The sequence below is a fragment of the Musca autumnalis genome, unplaced genomic scaffold (assembly GCF_047663935.1).
Source record: "Musca autumnalis isolate F117 unplaced genomic scaffold, ASM4766393v1 scaffold_4, whole genome shotgun sequence".
NCBI classification, from domain to species: domain Eukaryota; kingdom Metazoa; phylum Arthropoda; class Insecta; order Diptera; family Muscidae; genus Musca; species Musca autumnalis.
Genome location: NW_027411977.1, coordinates 144,645,158 through 144,667,562, shown reverse-complemented (window position 1 = coordinate 144,667,562; position 22,405 = coordinate 144,645,158). Strand labels below are relative to the sequence as shown.

The 22,405-nt window shown below is 37.6% G+C and overlaps 1 long non-coding RNA gene across 1 annotated transcript; it reads right to left on the bottom strand.

Moving 5' to 3' along the window:
- Positions 1–1,477: 1,477 nt before the first annotated feature.
- LOC141402112 (uncharacterized) lies at positions 1,478–21,182 on the bottom strand. Its single transcript, XR_012412531.1, has 2 exons — positions 16,114–21,182; positions 1,478–3,393 (listed from the first exon to the last, which is right to left on the bottom strand). It is a non-coding gene; the product is annotated as an uncharacterized lncRNA (long non-coding RNA).
- Positions 21,183–22,405: the final 1,223 nt, after the last annotated feature.

The following is a 22,405-nucleotide window of genomic DNA, read 5'->3' as shown; positions in this document are numbered from 1 at the left end:
GAACTAGATTTAGATTTGCGCAAAATATTACGACTGCCAAATTTTTTTTGGATCGAATTGCCTTATCCTTTGAAGAGTTATCGTGCGCTGCAACCACTACACATGGTGCCTTAGTGGGTTTTTACAGCTTTCGGGTAATTTTTCAGGAAGTATGGACTTGCCCCTGAAAAAACTTGCACCGTCGTAATGAGGGTAGCGAATACAAGTTGTTACAATAAAAATCAAAACGATCTTAAACTGCACTTTTCCGAAATTATGTGTGGGAGGTACGCGAAGGAGTGGACCGATATAGTCCACATTCGAACTTGATCTATGTCCGGTAGAAATTTGACGAGGTGCAAAGTATGGACCGATTCGGTTACTCCCATCAAGAGTTATCGTACCCAAAATTTTTTCCGAACATTTTCGAACTTTTGTGGGGGAGGTACCTGAAGGAGTGGACCGGGCCAAAGCTATGTTTGGGCTAAATATTACGAAGTGCAAATATTTGTTCGAATCGGTTGATCCCTTTGAGAGCTATCAGCTAGACGGACAGACGAACGGTCATGGCTAAACCGACTCCAAATTGTCTAAAACTAATTTCGTCCAAACATACTTGGGGTCTAAACCCGTTATTTCGATGTGACACGTTTTGGTTGTATCAAAGTGTATATACCCTCATTAACCTAAAGGCTGAGGGTATAAAAAATATACGAGCAGCTGTAAACAGAATATGACTGCTGTTCTACAGAAGTGCGATTCTTTAACTCATTTCTTGAGTTACCGACAATTGTCGTTAAAATTAATCGGTAATTACTAAATTGCTTGAAATAAAACATATTTTAACCAAAGGAAAAATGTTGCAAACTCGATTTTCGGAGGGTTTTTTAAATTCTTAGCAATTTCCCGCCATATTGGCTATATCTAAGTGTCTGAATTTCTTTGTGGACAACGATACCTCGGTATATTTAAGGTTTTTGCATCACCTTCGACTTATATCAGCTGAAATCTTTCATTTAGGATTATTAGTGGACGTAAATCTTCATTGAAAAGTTGTCGAGATGAAATGGGAATTGTATCTATAGCGTTGTGAAAAAATGTATGAGTCCAGCTTTCGAAACTTCCTACTGAACCTCAGTTTTGAATTAGAGTTTTTATCGATATCCGATTGTTCAACAACCAAAATGTACGTAGATGACCGTATGTATATCTTATATAGTCAGTCTCATTGACATAACTATCAGCGAAAAAATCGCATCAAACTGTGGAACATGTTGACGATTTTCAAAAATTTTTGACGATTTTTTGATCATTTCCGATCAAAAATTGTCGACAAAGCTGGTACCGAGGCGTTCGACAAGGAATTAACAGTATAGCAGCTTTCAACATGTCCGAGTCGTTCGGTCTTGTCCATCATTTAATGCTGATTTCCGATATCATGAATTCCATCCTGTTTATATAAACGCATTTTTTTCACCAAAATAAAAACTCACTTTAGTTTTCTTTTTTTCTCAATTCAATCTTAGTTTTACACTTTATTTAAAAGATTTTATATTAGGTTAAGTAGGGTAGTGTAAATAGGTAAGGTTTTAGGTTTATGTACACTAGGTTAGGTTTATTTACAATAGATTAAGCTTTGCATTTAGGTTATATAGTGCAATATTAGTTTTAGGATTTTAGCTTTGTACATAGGTTTTATTTCGACTTCAATTCTTCTAGGTTTTAAGTAGGCAAATTCACTATTAGTTTAGGTAGGTAAATTTTCAATTTAGATTTTTTAAGTAGCAAATTCACAGTAGGTTTAGATAGGAAAATTCACAATATTTTAATGTAGCAAATTCATAGATTTTTTCATTAGGCAAGCTCACAGTATTTTATCTAGATATTCTGTAGGTTTTAATTAGGTTTTTATTCACAATTTTATAGCACAATTTTTAGGTTTTAAGTATAAAAATTTAGGTTTTAATTAGCACAAATTTAGTTTTTAATCTAGGGTTTAAGTAGCAAATTTACAATTGTTTGTACTTTTTGTTTTACTTGTTTTGTACTAATTGTTCTGTTTAAAAATCTTTATGTTTAACTTATTTTTTCTTTGCTGTTGTATGTTATTTATTTCCACTTTGTACACTTGTGTTTGTTTACTGGCCACGGGGTTTTCGTTTATGTTATATGTCGTGTGAGTTCAAGAGATGTTTTACGAATAGAACTTTTGTGCCGGCGAAATGCATATCCTAGGCTTTTTGCATCGCCTATGTACCTTCTTCATCTTTATTTACTTTTTGCTGATTGGAATTTACCGGTGGCTTTATGGAATATGCGTGTGTGTGCGTGAGTATTTTTGCTCTTATTTTCGGCTAAATACGCAGCCGTACCGTTCTCACTGCGCCGCCGTCAAATTCCATAACGCCGCTGGTAAATGTCAATAGCAGCCTTAGGGTGAGCACTAAATCAAGGCGTCGCCGCAAACATCCTCCCACCCCGTGACCAGTGTATGTTCTCCAAACTTAATCATCGACTGGCAAGTTTTTGATGGGGCCGGAAAAAACAACGCCCAACCTGGTATGATATCCATATACGTCCCCTAGGCCGGTTGCAGTTCGGGCGCTTCTGATTATGGCCGAGTAGACATCAGCACCTAATTCAACCTCGATGGGATTGTTGCCACGTGGGTCAGCATCAGCCAGCTGATTTTGTGCAAAATTGCGGGTCGGGTCCTCGATTATTCCATCATTATATGGCCGGTAGGGCAATTCCTCAGTTACCCGGGCATAATTTGCAGCGACCAGTCACTGTGGGGGTTTCTGGGGTGAATAGTAAATGACGTAAACCGCTGCCCCTGGTATCGGAACGAACGCAGGCCCAACCTCTGGAAAGACGCATACGAGATGCGTGACATGGAGGTGGATTGGCTTACCAGCGCTCTCACGGTTGCCCATTCCTCTATAGCGTCATCCGTAATTCGGATCATTGCCGTTGGGACCAACACCAAGTCCCATGCGAACGGTCTTTCATCTGCAGTTGGCACCGGTCGTAAAGGGTCTTCCAATTGTGGGGCTCCATGGATAAGGGTGTGGTGGCGGTATGCACAGCGGCGGCATCCCACTAACGACGGACAGTCAGGCGCCAAGTGGCTGCGGGACAGGCAATTGCGGCAATAACTTCGTCTCTCGATAGTTTTATAGCGCTGATATGGGGATTGGTCAAGGAAGCGGCGGCAGGAGCTAAGCGCATGGTCCTGCTGACAGAGCCCGCAAGAAAATTGCCAGTGACTGGGCCGACTTCTCCTCTCATCTCTTCGCAGCTGATTGGACCGGCTTCTCTCGGGACTGTTTGGGCGTTCGTTTCGACGACCGGGGCGGTCATTTCTCTCAGCGACTTGTTGTTGTTGTTGTTTGCCAAGGTAAGCTGCCATATCTGTAACGAAAATGATGTGAGTACCGTGTTTTTTGTGAGTATGTAGCCGACTAGTCAGTCGGAGAAAAGTTTGACAACTTTTGCAATGGGTCTACTAATTATGCCACCCGAAGTCCGTACATCCACAACCCTAACATTTTGATCAGAACCGGGGTGTGTTTTCTCAATACGACCCATTTTCCATTCTTGGGGGGCTAATCTATCATCTCTTATCACGACTAAATCTCCTTCTTTAACATTTTCTTTCTCATACTTCCATTTGGTTCTTCTGTGAAGTTCATGGAGATATTCGATTTTCCATCGGTTACAAAAATACTGAGAAATAACCTTAAGTCTTTTCCAACGATTAACTAAACTAAGATCAGTGTCGGATATATCGGGCTCAGCTGGAGCCAAAATAGCCGTGCCTATTAAGAAATGACCAGGTGTTAAGGGTGTGAAGTCATTGGGGTCGTCGCTTGCCGGACTCAATGGTCGCGAATTCAAACAAGCTTCGATGCGCGTTAATATGGTAGTAAACTCTTCGAACGTGAAGTTCATTTTTGGTATACTTTTCTTTAGATGAAGTTTGAACGATTTTACTTCGGCCTCCCACAAACCGCCCATGTGAGGAGCGCCAATTCAAATTTTGATGACAATGACTTTGTATTGTGGTGCTTTGTAGGTTCTTCATAAAAGCTACTCGATCTCTTTTTAGTAAGTCGACCGCGCCAACAAAATTTGTCCCATTGTCTGAGTAAATACAAGATGGGCAACTACGGCGGCTTATGAATCTGGCAAATGCGGCAAGGAAAGCATAAGAAGACAAGTCGCTCGTTGACTCTAAGTGTATAGCTTTAGTCGCGAAGCAGACAAAAAGACAAACATATCCTTTAGTGAGGAAACAGGCCCTTCCCGAATAGCTCTTAATATTGAAGGGTCCCGCAAAGTCAACTCCTGTATTTGTGAATGGTCTCGACAAGAAAGTGCGTTCTGGTGGAAGTGAGGCCATTATTTGATCTTGAGTCTTCTTTTTGTGAATTATGCATACTTTGCAATTCCGAATAGTCTTTTTGACCAGCGACTTGAGTCCGAATATCCAGAATTCAGATCTTATCACTCGGATCATCAACTGATTGCCTCCGTGCAATGTAATTTTATGAATGAAGTCCACAAGCAACTTACTGAAGATTGCTCCATGCGGGAGTATTATTGGATGGCGTTCACTATAAGTCAGAACACCCGATTGTACTAATCTTCCGTTGGCTCTCATAATTCCTCTTGAGTCTAGGAAAGGATTCAAGGTCAGAAGTGGGCTTGTGGGAGAGATTCGAGTCTTTTTTTCCAATGATTCGTATTCGTTTGGGTAGAAAAATTTTTGAGTTTGTACTATACTCGAGCGTTTTCCATCCTGGATTTCTGTGGGTGAAAGATCCGTAGATAGTGCTCTAAGATGTTGTCGATTTTGTCCAGTGTTCTTCCAAAATCGCAAAGCATATCGTCACCATAAATGCCGGAAGACGTAACCGACATGGAAATGGAAATTCGTTTTTTGATGGAATCTGATATATTAAGCTAAAATACATGCTCTGGCAAAATTTCAAGCTTCTACGTTTAAAAATAACGATCCTATTCAAATGCCAATAGACGTAACAGCATACTGTAATTTTCATAGAACACAAAAGGCGTAACCCACATTATTTCAAAACTAAACAGCAGTACAAACAATGTATTCTTTGATATTTGCAGCAATTATAATGCCAGAGGGAGGGCTTATTGAGTTAATGTATAATTTCCACGGGGCGGATTCGGTTAACCGGTTATTTGACCCGAAAGTCCAGGTTCAAAACCGGGTTAGACCCAGTTCAACTGAACCGATTACTACAAAATGGGTAAGGTATGAAAGCTTATGGAAATACCTATCACATGGTGTAGTTACTTTAACAGTTTTGTCTTTTACTCGGCTTATTTCTCCATATGTGTAATTTGACTCTTAGGTTATCATATCTCAAGAATGCTAGCTTTTTTCAAAAATCACAAAGACCATTCTTTTAGTTAATTTTTAAAGCAATAACTTTGACTTTAGACGGTTTTTACTGGTCTTACAGAAAAAATCCATAATTGAAATAATTGAAGATGATGACAGAAGACCTATGCCCTTATTTAAATAAACATCTAAAACGCACATATGGAAAACAATATGTTAACCGGACAAAAGGAAGTGGTTATTCGGAAGGCAATGCTCGTCCCGATATTGTTCATTTTTCCAAGAGAAAGAACGAACGGAAATGTTCAAAATTTGAGACGTTGATACGAAAACGTGTAAGTGGTCAAAATTCACGTCGTTCTAGTACAAAGATGTATTCTTTAAATACGGATACGATTAGGCTGTAAATTTGCAAAAGATGGTCTGGTCAACTAACCCATGGTTGAATAGAGATCAACTGATTGTAATAATCGAATAGGTCAAGACAAAAACGCAAATTTTCTGTATTGGTTTGGATTATACAAAAAGACAGGAAATCCTACAGTCACTGCGAGCATTGGCTTTCGATCATAGCAGTATAATCTTTTTTAAACTTGATATCAAAGACGAGTAGCAGATTCTACCATAGAAAAGTCCGACAAATTTTGAGGCAGTGAATCCTCCTCAGATGTACACACAAAGGCTAAAAGTTTCAAGAAAGAAATTTCAACACCTGCAAGACTTAAAACGCTTAATTCCAAGTGATTGTCATTACTTTTATGACAACATTCCTTATGACAATTAAAAGTTACATTTAAACTGTTACAGATCACTTAATTTATATGAACTATATTCTGTCAATAAATTGACTTAAATACAACCATAAATATAATATTCCAGATTTAATATCGTCTAATACAATTGAAATTATAAGTAATTATAGTGATGGTTGGAATAAACAGTTCACCTAATTGTGGTCCATTGAAATATCAACGTCAAGACTGGGAATTGAACCCAACACCATCAGATGGCTAGTTTAAAGTTCGCTTAACCGCGTAGGCCAATAAACCAGTCCTAATTTGTTTATAATTTTTCATTTATACTAGTTTCTTCAAATGTATACTCAATAAATTGTAGGTTACGTCTTTTAGTATTTCAGAAAAATACAATACCAAAAGACGTAACCCACACAGCTTCTAACATTCTGGACAAAAATGTAATTTTTTTCAAAAAATATATTTCTTCTCTGTCTTAAACCACGATACTAAAATTTTTCGATATTTTATAACACCGTTTTCATTTTATAACGTTTTTTGCTTCTCCTGTAAAGTTTTATTTTTGTGGGTTACGTCTTCCGGCATTTATGGTGACGATATGCATATGAACGATAGACTTTTGCCAATGAAGAGAAATTTTTCAAAGGGTCATCCTTTTCTTGCACAAGTGTGAGGGCTTTAACAGTTTTCGCTTCCAAGTTTGTATCATTTGTAACTTGATGTGATGGCCAACGATCTTTGGGCATTCTTAACCAGTTAGGTCCATACCACCAGAGATTATTGTCTTTTAGTTCAGTAGGTGAACATCCTCGACTCGCTATATCAGCGGGGTTACTTTCAGAGTCAATGTGTCTCCAGTTTTCTTGACCGACATTCTCAGAGATTTCCGAAACTCTATTTCCGACAAAAGTGCTCCAATGGCAAGGAGGCTTTTTTAACCATGCCAAAACAATAGTAGAGTCAGTCCAAAATTGTGTGACATAGTTGGATATTTGCAGGTTATCCATTATTGAAACTGCCAATTTCGAAAGAAGAACTGCTCCACATAATTCGAGTCGTGGTATTGAGAGTTTTTTAATCGGAGCTACCCGAGTCTTTGCTGCTAGCAGGAAGGTAAGTGTATTAGAGTCTGGATCTTCAACTCGGATGTATATAGCAGCCCCATATGCGCTTTCCGAAGTGTCACAGAAGCCGTGAATTTCCACAGAACTTGTCAAAGTGAAATTGATCCATCGTGGAACTTTGAGCATATCGATATTTTGGCTATTTTTTACAAAGTTCTTCCAATTCATTTGGGTCATTGGCTTCAAGGTGTCGTCCCAATCTATTTTGTCCAGCCAGATTTGCTGCATTACCAATTTTGCTACGACCACTACTGGTGCTAGCCATCCGCATGGGTCAAATAACTTGGCAATGGTTGATAACACTTCTCTTTTAGTGTATCTATCTTGTTTTTCCATTATTGGAGGTGTAAATGAGAAGAAATCTCCAGAAATATTCCATCTTACACCCAAAGTTTTCGTAGAAGCATCTTCCGAAATATCTAGCCAGTTTAATGGCAATAAATTTTCTTCCGGAATATCTTTAATCACCTTGTGATCGTTTGAGGCCCATTTCATGAGCATAAATCCAGCAGATTCTAAAGCTGCGACTAATTCCTTTCTAGATTTTATCGAATCTTCAAGCGTATGACCACCCGCCAGTACATCATCCACGTATAAATTGTTTAAAATTATGTCGGCAGCTCTTGGATACAAGTCTCTAACATCCTGTGCCAATTTGATCAGGGTTCGTAATGCCAAAAAAGGCGCGCAATTTACTCCAAATGTCACAGTCAGCAACTCGTAGTCTTCAACTGGGTCAGATGGCCTTTTTCTGAAGAGTATTCTTTGGTATCTTGTTTGACTTTTGTCCAGCAATATTTGCCTATACATCTTTGTGATGTCGGCATTAAACACGTACTTGAAAAATCTCCATTTGAGAATCTGTAATACTAAATCCTGTTGCAGAATGGGTCCAGGCAAAAGTATGTCGTTTAAACTTGTTTTGTTCGATGTTGGACATGAAGCGTTGAAAACGACTCTCAATTTTGTAGTAAGTCTATCTGGTTTTATCACTGCGTTATGTGGCAGATAATAATTGGGCATATCGTTGATCTCGTTTTCGCTAACTTTTCGCATATGACCAAGTTCAAGGTACTCCAGTATTGAAGTGTCATATTGTTCTTTATACTCTGGTGTTTTCAAAAGTTTTCTCTCCATCCTGTAGAATTGGGCTAAGGCAATATTCCTTGAATTTCCCAGTTCCTCGTATTTTCTGAATGGGAGAGTCACAATGTATCTTCCTTCTTGATTTCGTACTGTAGTTTCAATGAAATTCCTTTCGCAAAAGTGGTCTTCTTCTGACCGTAAAACTTTTTTAGGGGTCTCTTCCACCTCCCAAAATTGTGTAAGTACTTTCTCGATAGATGTGGTCGCAAGCATTGAAATTTGTTTACTTCGAATCGCATTCCCAGGAATGGGTCCTCCAACAATCCATCCAAACTTTGTTTTTTGTGTTAATATTGTTCCAAAAGTTTTCATTGGAGTCCCAATTGTGAATATTAATGGTCCTATGTCCATTCCAATAAGTAAATCGATGGGTTGACTGACGTAGAACTTCGGGTCAGCCAGTTCTAATGATGTAACATCTCTAAGTTGATTTTTATCTAAGTTTTGTGGTGGCAAATTCGAAGGTAACGTTTTTAAAACTGGAGCCCACACTTCCAGTCTAAAACTAGGGTCATATTTTGAACGCATAGTGAATAGGCAGGATTTTGTTGAAGTTTCGGAAACAAATTGACTGAGACCAGTGACGTGTACTAAATTGCTTCTTGTAGGCAGCTTCAAAAGATTCTTCAATTTTTCCGAAATAAAAGTTGACTGTGATCCTGAGTCGATCAGAGCTCTGGCATCGTAAAGTTGTCCTCTGGTTTCTATTTGTACCATGGCTGTGAAAAGTAGAGTTCCTCCAGATTGTTGTTGATTAACTTGAGTATCTTGGAGGGTCAAGGTTGTAATCGTATTTGGTGCAAGGTTTGTAGTGGACTGTAATTGAGTGGTAGTAGCGGCGACACTAGTACTAGGTTGTGTCCCCACCTGAGCTAGGTATGAATTTGTTGACTGGGTTTCCGTTCCCTTGTGTAGCAAAGTATGATGTCTCAAGGTACAAGTACGACAACCAAAGCGACTTTTGCAATCTTTAACTCCATGGCTAGATGAAAGCAGTTATAACACAAATGTGACGTCTTCACAATATGAATTCTATCATTGATGTTCTTCTTCAGAAACTCCGAACAATCTCTTATGAAATGATTTGATTTGCAAACTTGACATGATTGTCCATTTTGATTGCTATTTTGTGTTTTCTTTTGTTGATTCTGTTGTGAATTGGGTCTTCCTCCAACATTACTCGGATTCCTTGAAGTATTTGTTTGAAAAGTATTCAAAAATCTAGGTTTATTGAGCGTAGGCTTATTCGGCTGAACAAATTTTGATGTAGAAGGCTTTATATTCCCAACTGATTCCATAGTTTTGAATTTATTTGTCAGGAACTCGTCAAATTGTTCCCATTTTGGAAGTATTTTGCAATTGCTAAGAGATTTCTCGAACTCCTCTAGAAAGTTCCGTGGTAATTTTGAAGAACAGAGGTATATCAGAAGTGGGTCCCATCCTTTTACGTTCACTTCCAGCATCTCCAGTGTCTGTATACAACTATTTACTGTTCTTTGTAATTTTTGAATCGTGTAACTTGAGTCGTTTGAAACTCCAGGCAGATTAAAAAGACATTTTATTTGTTCATTAACCTGCATCCTTTTGTTCTCGTATCGATCCGTAAGGTTCCTCCACGCTAATTCAAAATCATCATTGGTTAATGGCACATGGCTAATAATTTCTCTTGCTTCGCCAGCTGTTTTTTGTTTGAGATGAAATAATTTTTCCACGTTGCTTAATTTTGATCCTTTTATATAGATTGCCGTGAATAAATCCCTAAATGTGGGCCAATCGCTATAACCTCCCTTGAATATGTCGGTGTCACACGGCGGCAAACGTGATATTGATTTGACATCTTCCTCTTTTCCTTGTGGGATCATGGTCATTGACTCTCTTTTGGTTTTTTCCAAAGCCTGTTTATCAAGTGCATCTCTTAATTGTATATTGATTTGACTTAGAGCTTTCTTGTACGCGTCCATCGCTTCCATATACTTTTTCCTCAATTTGTTTTTATCAATCACCTTTTCTGCTTCGGCTGGCTCGTGATCTCTGCATTCCATATAACTCCTTTTCACTTGTTCCCATGCTGAATTCAATCCTAAGCGAGTTGTCTCCAAGGTGTCGGAAGTATCCTCTGGATTGGTTATTGAAAATATCGAAATGAAGTCCAAAAGATCGTCAACGCCATTCGCAAATTTGTCGCACAATGTTTTATCCATCTTGTAGTTTGAGTCTTAGCTTTTCTTTAATTTTGTAGGTAGCAAAATTACGAAAGTATCCCAAATGAGAAGGAATTACTTTGTTCAGGATTTAAGCTTTACAAAATCTTTGAAAAACAAAAATTAAGAAAGCGTTTTCCTTTAAAAAATATCGTCGACAACGAATTTTGGATTTATTCAGATAAAACTTCCCTTGTTAATCAAAAAAATAGACGAAAATTCCAAAAAATATTTGAAAAAAGCTCAAATAATTTTCGCAATTTGCTTGACTGTTGTTCAGTTTTTCAATCCAGTGCTTGGTGAAAATTAGTATTTTTCCAAAAAAAAGAAAAATACTTTTGATTGAATTCAATTCCGTATAATGAGGAAGCAAATACGCCGGGTCACACGAGATCAATAACAGTAAGGTGTAACTGAGGAGAAACTTTCCGATAAACTACAAAAATTTTTATCCAAACTGAGGGCAAATTTGAATGTAAACTTCACAAAAGACGCCAATGAAAGCAAAAAGTGTCAAAAAAGTTTATAAAAACTTGCTTGATTCCAAAAACGCAAAAGAATTTCCAAAAATCAGTAAATTTGTTTACGAGTCAATATGAGAAAACGTGTATATGGCTATTCCGTTTGAGTATCCAACAAAAATAAATCCAATAGACAAGATGTAATTGCAACAGAAAATTATTTTTCAAATTTCAAAAAGTTATCCAAAAAAAACTTGAACGGTTGTGAAAATGTATGCTGGGTTGTGGATAAAAGTTCCAAGATATGTCCGTCCTTTTTCTAAGTGTCTCAGTAAGTTAATAAAATCGCTTAATATCCTTTTGCAGGAGGATTTTAATATGAAATGACAGCAAATTCCTTTAATCAATATTTGTCTAAATCAACAAATATTTCAAAAAACCGCTTGAATTTTTTCCAAAAATTGCAAAGAAATTTTAAAAGTGTTATGATTTGGGTCAAAAAGGTCAAAGAAAATCCCAAAAAATTTCCAAAAAAAGTTTTCAAAAGTATAAGTTTCACCACAAAGTGGTTATCAGGGACGTACGCAGGATTTCATTTCGGGGGCGGCCCAACTTCACCAAAAATCATGAAAATTAAAAATGTTATGTATCGTTACGTAAAGCTATTTTAAAGGGTTTTTTTATGATTTTATGTATGAGGGGCTCTAAAAACCAGACGTCATTTGACATAAGCATACTCAGGACAGTTTGACATACGACCATGTGTTGTGTTGTTGAGGCTATTAGCATAATTTTTAAAAATTTGGATTTTGGAAATCCTTTTGGTGGAAGAACTTCCATGCAAAAAGTGTGAATATATGGAATAGATATATACAGTGTTTGGAGGATATAAACAGTTCAACCCGAACATAACGCCGTTTATTCTTTAAAGTACATATGGTAAATTTCAAATTTCTTTTGCAATTCCATTGGAAGAAATTTTAAAAATTGTTTTGCGAGCACATCAGCAATTTTGGGAACATAGATTAAGAAAAAAAGTTGTGCTTTCAAACCTTTTCGCTTTCACAAAATTGGATGCTGCGCTCCAAAGTTATGGGGGTTTTATTCCCTTATAAAGAAAAATATTTAAAAATTCAATTTTTGCTGTAATAAGAAAATGTATATATAAAGCGTTAACAGCATTTAATATCTATCCGTAGATGCCTAAATATTTACTAAATTCATTTCTATTTTGGCGGAGAATCAAGAAATACTGAAAAAATCTTGGAGTAAATTTAATTTATTCTAATTCAGAGTCCAAATAAAACTCGAAAAAATAAATTAAAAATACGTACAGATTCTAGACAACGCGTAGAAAAATATGAGACCAAAATTTTAACGATAGGATTTATAACTGCCATATTACAGCAACAACAAAAGACGAAAACTTATTGTTGGAATATTATTTCAAAAATATATTTTTTGTTCAATACGAAAAATAGAAAAAACATTTTTGGGAGTTATTCTACTACTTCGCTAAATTTCGATGCAAGGACTGACGGACCTTGCTGAAACTTCTTCAGGGAAAATGCGATGATAAACCAGAAAGTGTATTTGCTTACTTTGATAAACAATAGGATTATGAAATAGAGAGTAATATTGAAATTACAACCAAAGAAAAACGTATAATTCGCGAATTCGTTAAAATTAGTTAAGGCGCATGCGCTTTTCAGATACAGCGAGTGCATCTCTATCAATATGTAGCGATTTTCCACTTTTCATTCAGCGGCAAAAGTGTGCCGTCAGCTGCATCTTACTGTTCAAAAAACCTTAATGTGGGTAAAAATTGCGTGATGTACATAAGATTATAAGGCGCATCCGATTTCAGTGACCGCCTATAAAAATACGTCATTATAACAAATTTTAAACAAATTCGTCAAGAACCGCGGATGTGCTACCAAATTCTATTTTATACGAAATACGAATATTACTCCAGAATCTCGGTAAAAAAACCATATTTCAAAACTTCAAAATGTCAACATCGATTTTAGGGGGATGCAGTGTATATATCGAAAAGTCATACATTAGAACCATGTTGCCCAAGGGGTATTCTGCAATTCTTTCTTTGATCTCAGGTCTGAATTTTCCGTGGTTTGACCAGAAATCAAGAAAGAACACAAAAAAAAACTTGTAAACTTCAACACATTTTTACCCATTTTTTAATACGAGTATTACCACCAACACAGCTTCCACATAAATTATTTGTTATGGTCCTTTTTTTGCGACCCCAGCTAAAACACTTCAATTAATATAAATATATTCATATTGTATAAAATATATTGACAGTTCGCGACTTATTAAATGGTGAACCTCAACTTCAACGATTGTAAAACATTTTTGAATATTACCATATATAACACACTAATTTCAGTGCCATTAAAAACGTTTTGTATCATTGTAAGAAAATAACATTCTTTAAGTGCATAAAAACACCAAAGCTTTACTATTTTACCAGAAGTGATAGAGTCAAGGAACATTCAGAAAGTTACATTAAAAAAATATCAGGACCTGGCCTATGCAATCTACGACTCATTGACTCCGAATCCAACTCGTAGTACTGTTTGAAACTTTGCAAAAACATTTTAGCTAAATCCTAAAAAAAAGGTTGATTCGAAAAACTCCATCTGATACATCAATGGTTTCCAACAACCAATCACTTCTGTCAGCACAGCGGAGGCAAACTTAAAAAAATTCATAACTTTTGATTTCTGAAAAACAAGAAAAAGTAACAGTCGGGGTTGCCTACAGAGATATACCCTCAGCATATGTGAGTTGAGACTTATACGAGTATATATAGACAGATCGAATACGGGATACATAGCCAATTTTTGTTCTGTAAATTGTATACCAAGGAAGTTTCAGAATTTCGTCTCCTTTCTTGGACGTATAAACTTTCCGACAATAACTTCGAAATATTTGGGGTATACAACTTCTCGATTGTTGGCGTTCTGATCAAAAATGTGACTTCGATGAAAGCGCAAAAGTTTTGAATTTTTGTACAGACGATACCTGAAAGAATCGACTGATACCGTCCATTTTGGAAGTGGGCCTAATTTAAATTTGGTCGGCGTAAGATTTACAGCTTTTGGACCAATACTGATATAACCATTGACTCACCCACAAAAAGTACAATATCGCTGTAAACAAGCCCTCAAGTGAATCGATCCATATTCGAAAGTACTCTAGGTCTCGAAAAAATCGAATTGGACTTTGCTCGCGATTTTAGGGAAACATTTTGAAGTCTGGCTGGGGAAGTGTCCAAAGGAAGTTTGAACAAAATATTGCGAGATCCAAATTTTGGACGAAATCTTTTGATCTGTTCGAGAGTTATAATGCGCTTGAGCCATACAGACTGACGGACGGACGAACTGGGATAAATCGACTCCAAATTGTAACGCGGGTTACATTTTTATCATTAGCCTAACAGCTGAGGGTACAATATCACGGTGCTCTTGAACCAGCGTTAAGCCGGGAAGTTCTTGCGGATTCTGAAACAGCAATATTCATAGACGAGGAAAATCAAAAAACAAAAAAAATCGCTGGAGCGATTTTTAAATAAATCGCGGCCAAAGTTCACATTTTTAGGTTTTCGCGACTTTGCTTGGAAACTGCAAGTCCTATCGAAATGGGGCTAAGGAAAATGGTGTAGCTTTGAAAATTGGCTCCTCGGTTGTACCATTTTTGAGATATATAAGTTTAAGTTGGAAATTGCTGTCATGACTCATGACATTGTTTTATATATACTCCACGGAAACCCCTTAATATGTCGTACATATTATCCAATAGGCACTTCATTTTATGTACTTCTAATCCGCACAATAATGAATTTGTAATCTTTTGAATACGAATTCCAAAACACTCAAAGAGAGTTTTCAAACAAAAAAAAAATCAATATTTCTTCAGACAACTTGTTGATAAAGTACATTTTCAGTACAGAACCTTCAGAACAATATCAGATTTCATTTGAAATTTCAAATACGAAAATTATTTTAGAGAAAAAATCGTAATAATTTGTTAAAGTAACTCAAAAAATTTTGTCGGACCAAACGATTTCGGGGGGGCCCGGCCCCCCCCCCCCCCCTGCGTACGTCCCTGGTGGTTATGCACAAGAATATACCAGCAAAATACTTCAGCAATAACTCGCTGAAGATATTTTGGGTCACAGAAATTTTGCTGAAAAGTTGGTAAAATTTGATTAAATTATAAAAGTTATATATATGTTGTAATTATAGGCGCTTGTTCTCTGTCTGTCCACCAGACTGTGTTTTGCCAAAAAAAATATTGTTAAAAATGTCGATGTAAGTAAGCATCAGTCTGTGCACCAGACTTTTATTTCGCAAAAATGTTTTTCAAATTTATCGACGAATTGTAGGTTAGTGTAACAGACGCTTGTATATTGCCTCCAAAATTTCAAACAATAGCTTTTTAGGTTAAGTATTTCTTCTGGCAGTCCACCAGACTCTTTTTGTTTCGTAATGTGTTTTTTAATCAACGGTAAAATTCGTCTGTCCACCAGACGCTATTAAATTTAAAAATGGCGCCTTATTTTTTAAATATTCATGTATATATGTAGCGATGTATATATGTAGCAATGTATATGTGTAGCAATGTATATATGTAGCGACGTATATGTGTTTCTTTATGTAAACTGCACGTTTACTAATTATGTATGTATGTAATATGGCGGAATTTCCAAGTAAATTTTTTCTTTATGTAAAGATTTTTCCAAGAATCAGCGTGATCTAACGGAGAATTTCTGGTATGTATCAAAAGCAATGGCGATTTTGAGCTCCCTGCTCGTTTTGTTTGTGTCAAATTTTTAGGTTATGCAAGTGAAAACTGTCCTCGAGTCATGGGCATATTAGTTTCACTGCATGAGGTGTCAAAATTTCCTCCGATCCACTATAGCACTTCACAATCCAAGTTTACAGGGGTGTATGCAATTTTTAGGCCGCAAGGGTCTATTTTTTGCACCCAATATCCTTTTGATTGGTTGTGCTCAAAAAACCATGAAAACGGGGTACTCACTTTGAAGGATGTATACTTTTTTCCTGTTTGTGTATGATTTGGTGTGCTGGGTCTTCCTTCGTGTCCGTCCTCTTGATGTTTCCTTGTTGTTGTACTGGTGTTGATTGTTGAATTTATTTAATTTTTTGTTTCACGTACCGAACCGTTTTGTTGTTGTATTTGTAAAAATTGTTGTTAATTTTTAATTAAAAAAACCAAAAAAAAACTTTTTGTGTTGTACCCACTGTAATGTTCACTTTTTGTAATTTTGCCTTGTTCACTATGTATTTATGTTTTTCTTCTTTTACTGTAACGTTCTCTATGTGCACTGTTAACTGTTTCACTTTGTATGTAATTTCTCTTTTATATGTTTCACTTTCTATGTATTTCTTTTTATGTGTTCACTTTTTGCCTTTTTTGTAAACGATCTTGTACTTTTTCTTTTTCTTTGTACTCACGCTGTTTTTGAGATTTTTGTTTTTTGTAAAATTTTTTGTTTTTTAATTATTTAAAAAAACATCACACTCATCTGGCTCGACTGGACCAAAATGTTTATATAAACGCCTTTTTTTTTCACCAAAATAAAAACTCACTTTAGTTTTCTTTTTTTCTCAATTCAATCTTAGTTTTACACTTTATTTAAAAGATTTTATATTAGGTTAAGTAGGGTAGTGTAAATAGGTAAGGTTTTAGGTTTATGTACACTAGGTTAGGTTTATTTACAATAGATTAAGCTTTGCATTTAGGTTATATAGTGCAATATTAGTTTTAGGATTTTAGCTTTGTACATAGGTTTTATTTCGACTTCAATTCTTCTAGGTTTTAAGTAGGCAAATTCAAATTCAAATTCAAATTTAGGTAGGTAAATTTTCAATTTAGATTTTTTAAGTAGCAAATTCACAGTAGGTTTAGATAGGAAAATTCACAATATTTTAATGTAGCAAATTCATAGATTTTTTCATTAGGCAAGCTCACAGTATTTTATCTAGATATTCTGTAGGTTTTAATTAGGTTTTTATTCACAATTTTATAGCACAATTTTTAGGTTTTAAGTATAAAAATTTAGGTTTTAATTAGCACAAATTTAGTTTTTAATCTAGGGTTTAAGTAGCAAATTTACAATTGTTTGTATTTTTGTTTTACTTGTTTTGTACTAATTGTTCTGTTTAAAAATCTTTATGTTTAACTTATTTTTTCTTTGCTGTTGTATGTTATTTATTTCCACTTTGTACACTTGTGTTTGTTTACTGGCCACGGGGTTTTCGTTTATGTTATATGTCGTGTGAGTTCAAGAGATGTTTTACGAATAGAACTTTTGTGCCGGCGAAATGCATATCCTAGGCTTTTTGCATCGCCTATGTACCTTCTTCATCTTTATTTACTTTTTGCTGATTGGAATTTACCGGTGGCTTTATGGAATATGCGTGTGTGTGCGTGAGTATTTTTGCTCTTATTTTCGGCTAAATACGCAGCCGTACCGTTCTCACTGCGCCGCCGTCAAATTCCATAACGCCGCCGGTAAATGTCAATAGCAGCCTTAGGGTGAGCACTAAATCAAGGCGTCGCCGCAAACACATCCTTTCAAATGATGTCACCCGTTGGCTTGCTAATTATGTTGAAGGAAGACAAGCCTTCGTCTAAATCCGAATCTAAAAGTCCAAATATTGCAAGATCGAAATGGGATTCTTTCACCCACTAAAGGCAGGCGTATAGCCATAGCACAATTTAAAATCCAGTAAGGAAAGGTTCATAGTCGGGCGGGGCCGACTATATGATACCCTACACCACTGTGAATATGTAAAATATATATAGGAGATATATACAGCGTTGCCGACAGTTTTTGATCAGAAATCGTCAAAAAAATCGTCAAATCGTCAACAATATTTGAAAAAACGTCAAAAAATCGTCAACTTGGTTTGGTAACCGTTTAATGCGATTTTTCGCTGCTATTTTTGTGAATGAAGCTGACAACATAAGATATACAATCCACAGCAATAAATCTAACCCAATATCGCTTAAATACTGCTATAAAAACAGCTTTCAGAAGATAATAGTTTTCCTATGGTTATAGAGTTTGAAGCAATGCAGTATGGTAAAGCTGGGTACACATTGCCATTTTAAATGGTAGCTTAGCTCAAATATCGCTTGCTTGACAGTGTGACTGTCCATATTTGTCCGTACACGTACATTCTGGTTGTTGGGCAGTCGAAAATCGATAAAAATGTTCATTCAAAACTGGCTGACAGCTTAAAGAGGGCATTTGTAGGAAGTTAATAAAGCTGGACTCATATTTTTTATAACAAAATATGTATAAGTAATATTTTATCTCGAAAACTTTTTAAGGAAGATTTTCATCTATTACCAAAACTAAACGAAAATTTTCAACTCATGTAATTTGAATGTGGGGCAAAATCTATAAAATACCTGTGCCTAGATATGCCAGATATATGCCTAAATATAGCCAATCCGTCTGGAAATTGCTATAAAACATTAAAAAGCTCAAAAATCGAGTTTGGAACATTGCTTTCCTTAAAATCTTTCGTGAAACTTTGGTCACAATGTAGTTATCGTCTTTTATTTCATGCATTTCTGGCTTAGATAAAAAATCGTCATTTTGGACCATAAAATCGTCAAATCGTCATTTTTCAATTTTGGGCCAAAAAATCGTCAAAATGACGATAAATCAGCAAATTCGGCAACACTGGATATATATCAATTTGAACTGATTTCTGTGTAATATGGTACACTTATTACTAGACAAAATTCCGTCACACATTCCAAATTTCATCAAAATTGGACAGATATAGATGCAGCAAATACGTGAAATCGGGCGAAAATATATATGGAAGCTATATCCAAATCTGAACCGATTTCGATTAATTTGTGTAACGTGGTTTTCTCGACGGCTGGGGTAGCTCGAGTCGCGTCCAGGGGCTCCATAAGGACCCACTTAACCTTATGAATTAAAAGACTCGTGTTTTCCATTTTGGGGCTAAATCAGTAGTTTATTGATTTAAAAGAAACTAGCAAGTTCTACTTCAATGAAATGCAATATTATTACTTTGGCCCTTCTTCGGAGGGGAGGATACCGATAGGACAGATGCTGACGATTTATAGGTGAGCGGGAACTTTATCAACTCTATGTGTTTGTGTTCGGCAACTCGGCAAAATCTGTTCGGGGACGACGATGGTTGATGAAGATCGGTGACGACGATTCAGCAGCTCGGCTAAAGTTGTTCGGTAACGACGACGGTTGACGAAGCTCGGTGACGACGATTCGGTGATGTTCGGTAACTCGTCCGAAGCTGTTCGGGAACGGCGACGGGTGACGACGTTCGGTAATGACGTTTCGAGGGTCTTTGGGAACGCCGATGGTTGACGGGGATCGGTGATGACGATGCTGGATGATACCGATAGTTGTCGATGATCGGAAGCGACGATCCTGATTGCTGATTCGTTTCAATAGTGATCGGGAACGTGTTGATTGATGTCGGGCGGGTTGACGACGATCTACTGTTCTGTTCGGAACGACTACTATACAATACTAATTACAGCTACGAACTCATACAGACTACTGCGTATATCTAGGAACAAAGAACCAAGGTCCCTGTGTGGGACGGGAAACCGAAGTCTCCGTGCGGGACGGGAAACCGAAGTCTCCGTGTGGTACGGGAAACCGAAGTCTCCGTGTGGGACGGGTAACCGAAGTCTCCGTGTGGTACGGGAAACCGAAGTCTCCGTGCGGGACGGGAAACCGAAGTCTCCGTGTGGGACGGGAAACCGTAGTCTCCGTGTGGGACGGGAAACCGAAGTCTCCGTGTGGTACGGGAAACCGAAGTCTCCGTGTGGGACAGAAAACCGAAGTCTCTGTGTGGAACAGGAAACCGAAGTCTCTGTGGGAGACGGTAAACAGAATTCACTGTGTGCAATTTATTAATGGGACAGCCACAATGGGTAGTCCCCTCCAAAATTTGCCAACGCAACAAACCACCCAGGAATGCCTTGGTGGATAGCAAGCCCCCAGCAGTAGCAAGCTAACTCCAAAAGCGAAAACCAAAATACTAAAGGCTTACGTTGTACAGAGTGATTGCGAATTATTCCGCCTTACTTAAAGTGAGCAAAGAACCCTACAACACGACTGAAGTAGATGGTTTGTACATGGTTTGCGGCGACTGTCTGCTCACAATTGTCCCCTCCATGGTGAGTTCCCTTGTCGGAAACTTCCTCAGCGGTGGCGGCGAGCGAATAAATCGCACCACACGTGACGACTTCATTGAAGAGGAGTGTTTTGTTGACGCCCCTACCAAGGATATACCAGCAGTCCTTGGTCGAGCTTCGGGTGGTGGTACGAACGCTTTCGGTGAGCTTTCACGACATCGTTCGCAGTTGCCTGTCGTGTTGGAAACAACTCCACCCACTTGCTAAACTTATCCACCATCACCAGCAGCATTGTGTTCCCTTTGGTAGAACGGGGTAAAGGTCCCACAAAGTCTGCACAGACAATCTCCCATGGTGTCCATATGACCTCGGGGTGCAGTCAGGTCGGGCTTATATCGAGCACATATATCACAGCTCCTTACGTAATGCCTCACGTCCCGAGCGATACCTGACCAATAACACTGGTCAACAGGACTTTTGTTTCAACCGAAGTTGCAGTTGTTTCTAGATGAAATCGGCGAGTTATTTTTAAATCCGGTCCCGGTTTTTCTCCATCAGCTCTTGTTTTTGAGATATAGCTCAAAATCGGGTTTTACGTGTTTAACCCAGATTTTCGTTATTTTCGGATACAAACAAATATTTTTTTGTGGTTTTTTGACATTAATATATTAAGGAGATGTTGTACGCTCGATACAAATCGTTTTTGAAATAGTTATGGTGAGTATATATCAAAAAAAATTTAGAAAATATACGACGGACCTTGTAAAAATTGCATATTTGGAGTACTTTAAGCTGTAGTTACGTCATCGGGGGAAAATCGCCATGAAGACTGCTAAAGGGAAATAATTTACCAGTGATATCATTACCACATAAGCCATTTACTTATCAGTGGCAGTCTTCATGATGATTTTTAGGTTATGGCCGAATCATGGGCGCTAAGAACTTTATATTATATATTTAAATACTGGACTATATAGTATACACCCTAAGCATATCCGCATTGCCATATGAATATCCTATGACTTCCCCCGATGACGTAATTACAGCTTAAAGTACTCAAAATAAGCAATTTTTACAAGGTCCGTCGTACATTTTCTTTATTTTTTTGATATGTACTCACCACAACTATTTCAAAAACGATTTGTATCGAGCGTACAACATCTCCTTAATATATTAATGTCGAAAAACCCACAAAAAATATTTGTTTGAATCCGAAAAAAACGAAAGTCTGGGTTAAACTCGTAAAAACCGATTTTGAGCTATATCTTAAAAACAAGAGCTGATGGAGAAAAACCGGGACCGGATTTGAAAACAACTCGCCGATTTGATCTAGAAACAACTGCAACTTCGTCTGAAACATTCAACTTTTTCAATTTTGTTGAGCAGTGTAATAGTTCTCTTGAACTCTTTCCAGGGTCTTGGACACTCCGAGATGACCGGCTTCGACTGCATCATGGTATTTCAAGGGAATGTCCATATGGCTTTTGTGAGGCACGCAAACCTTCCATTCTGGCCGGGGATCGACGCTGGTCTTTCGGGGTATATGCTTGTATAAGCGCCCCTCGATGATTTGCAGTTCGGGATACTTCTTCGGGCTGGTCTCGACCGCACGCATCATTCGATCATACCAATCCACTTCCCTCATCATCATTAAACGATCGGCCTCTTTGGATGGCAACGGGCTACGAGAGAGAGCATCCGCCACGACGTTAAGGCTCCCTTTACGATATTCAATGTAATTCTAGTGCCCAGCACGCAAGTCTCCCTGATGGGTTTTGCTGGGAGTGTAGCCATTTCAGCGAGTGGTGGTCCGTTATAACAGTGAATCGGTAGCCCTCCAGGTATGGCCGCATCTTTCTGACTCCCCACAAAATGGCAAGACACTCCTTTTCGGTCGTCAAATATTTTCTCTCCAATTCCGTAAGCGTTCTGCTCGCGTAAGCGATGACACATTCGTTGGCCCCCGGTCCGTTGGAATAAAACGGCGCCTAGTCCTTCCTGACTAGCGTCGGTTTGAAGGAAGAAAGGCTGGTCAAAATCAGGACAGTGCAAAACGGGGGCTTCGGTTAACACTTGTTTCAATCGGTTGAACTTTATTTCGTGCTCTGCGGTCCAACACCATTTCACGCCCTTCTTCAGTAACCGGTTTAGAGAA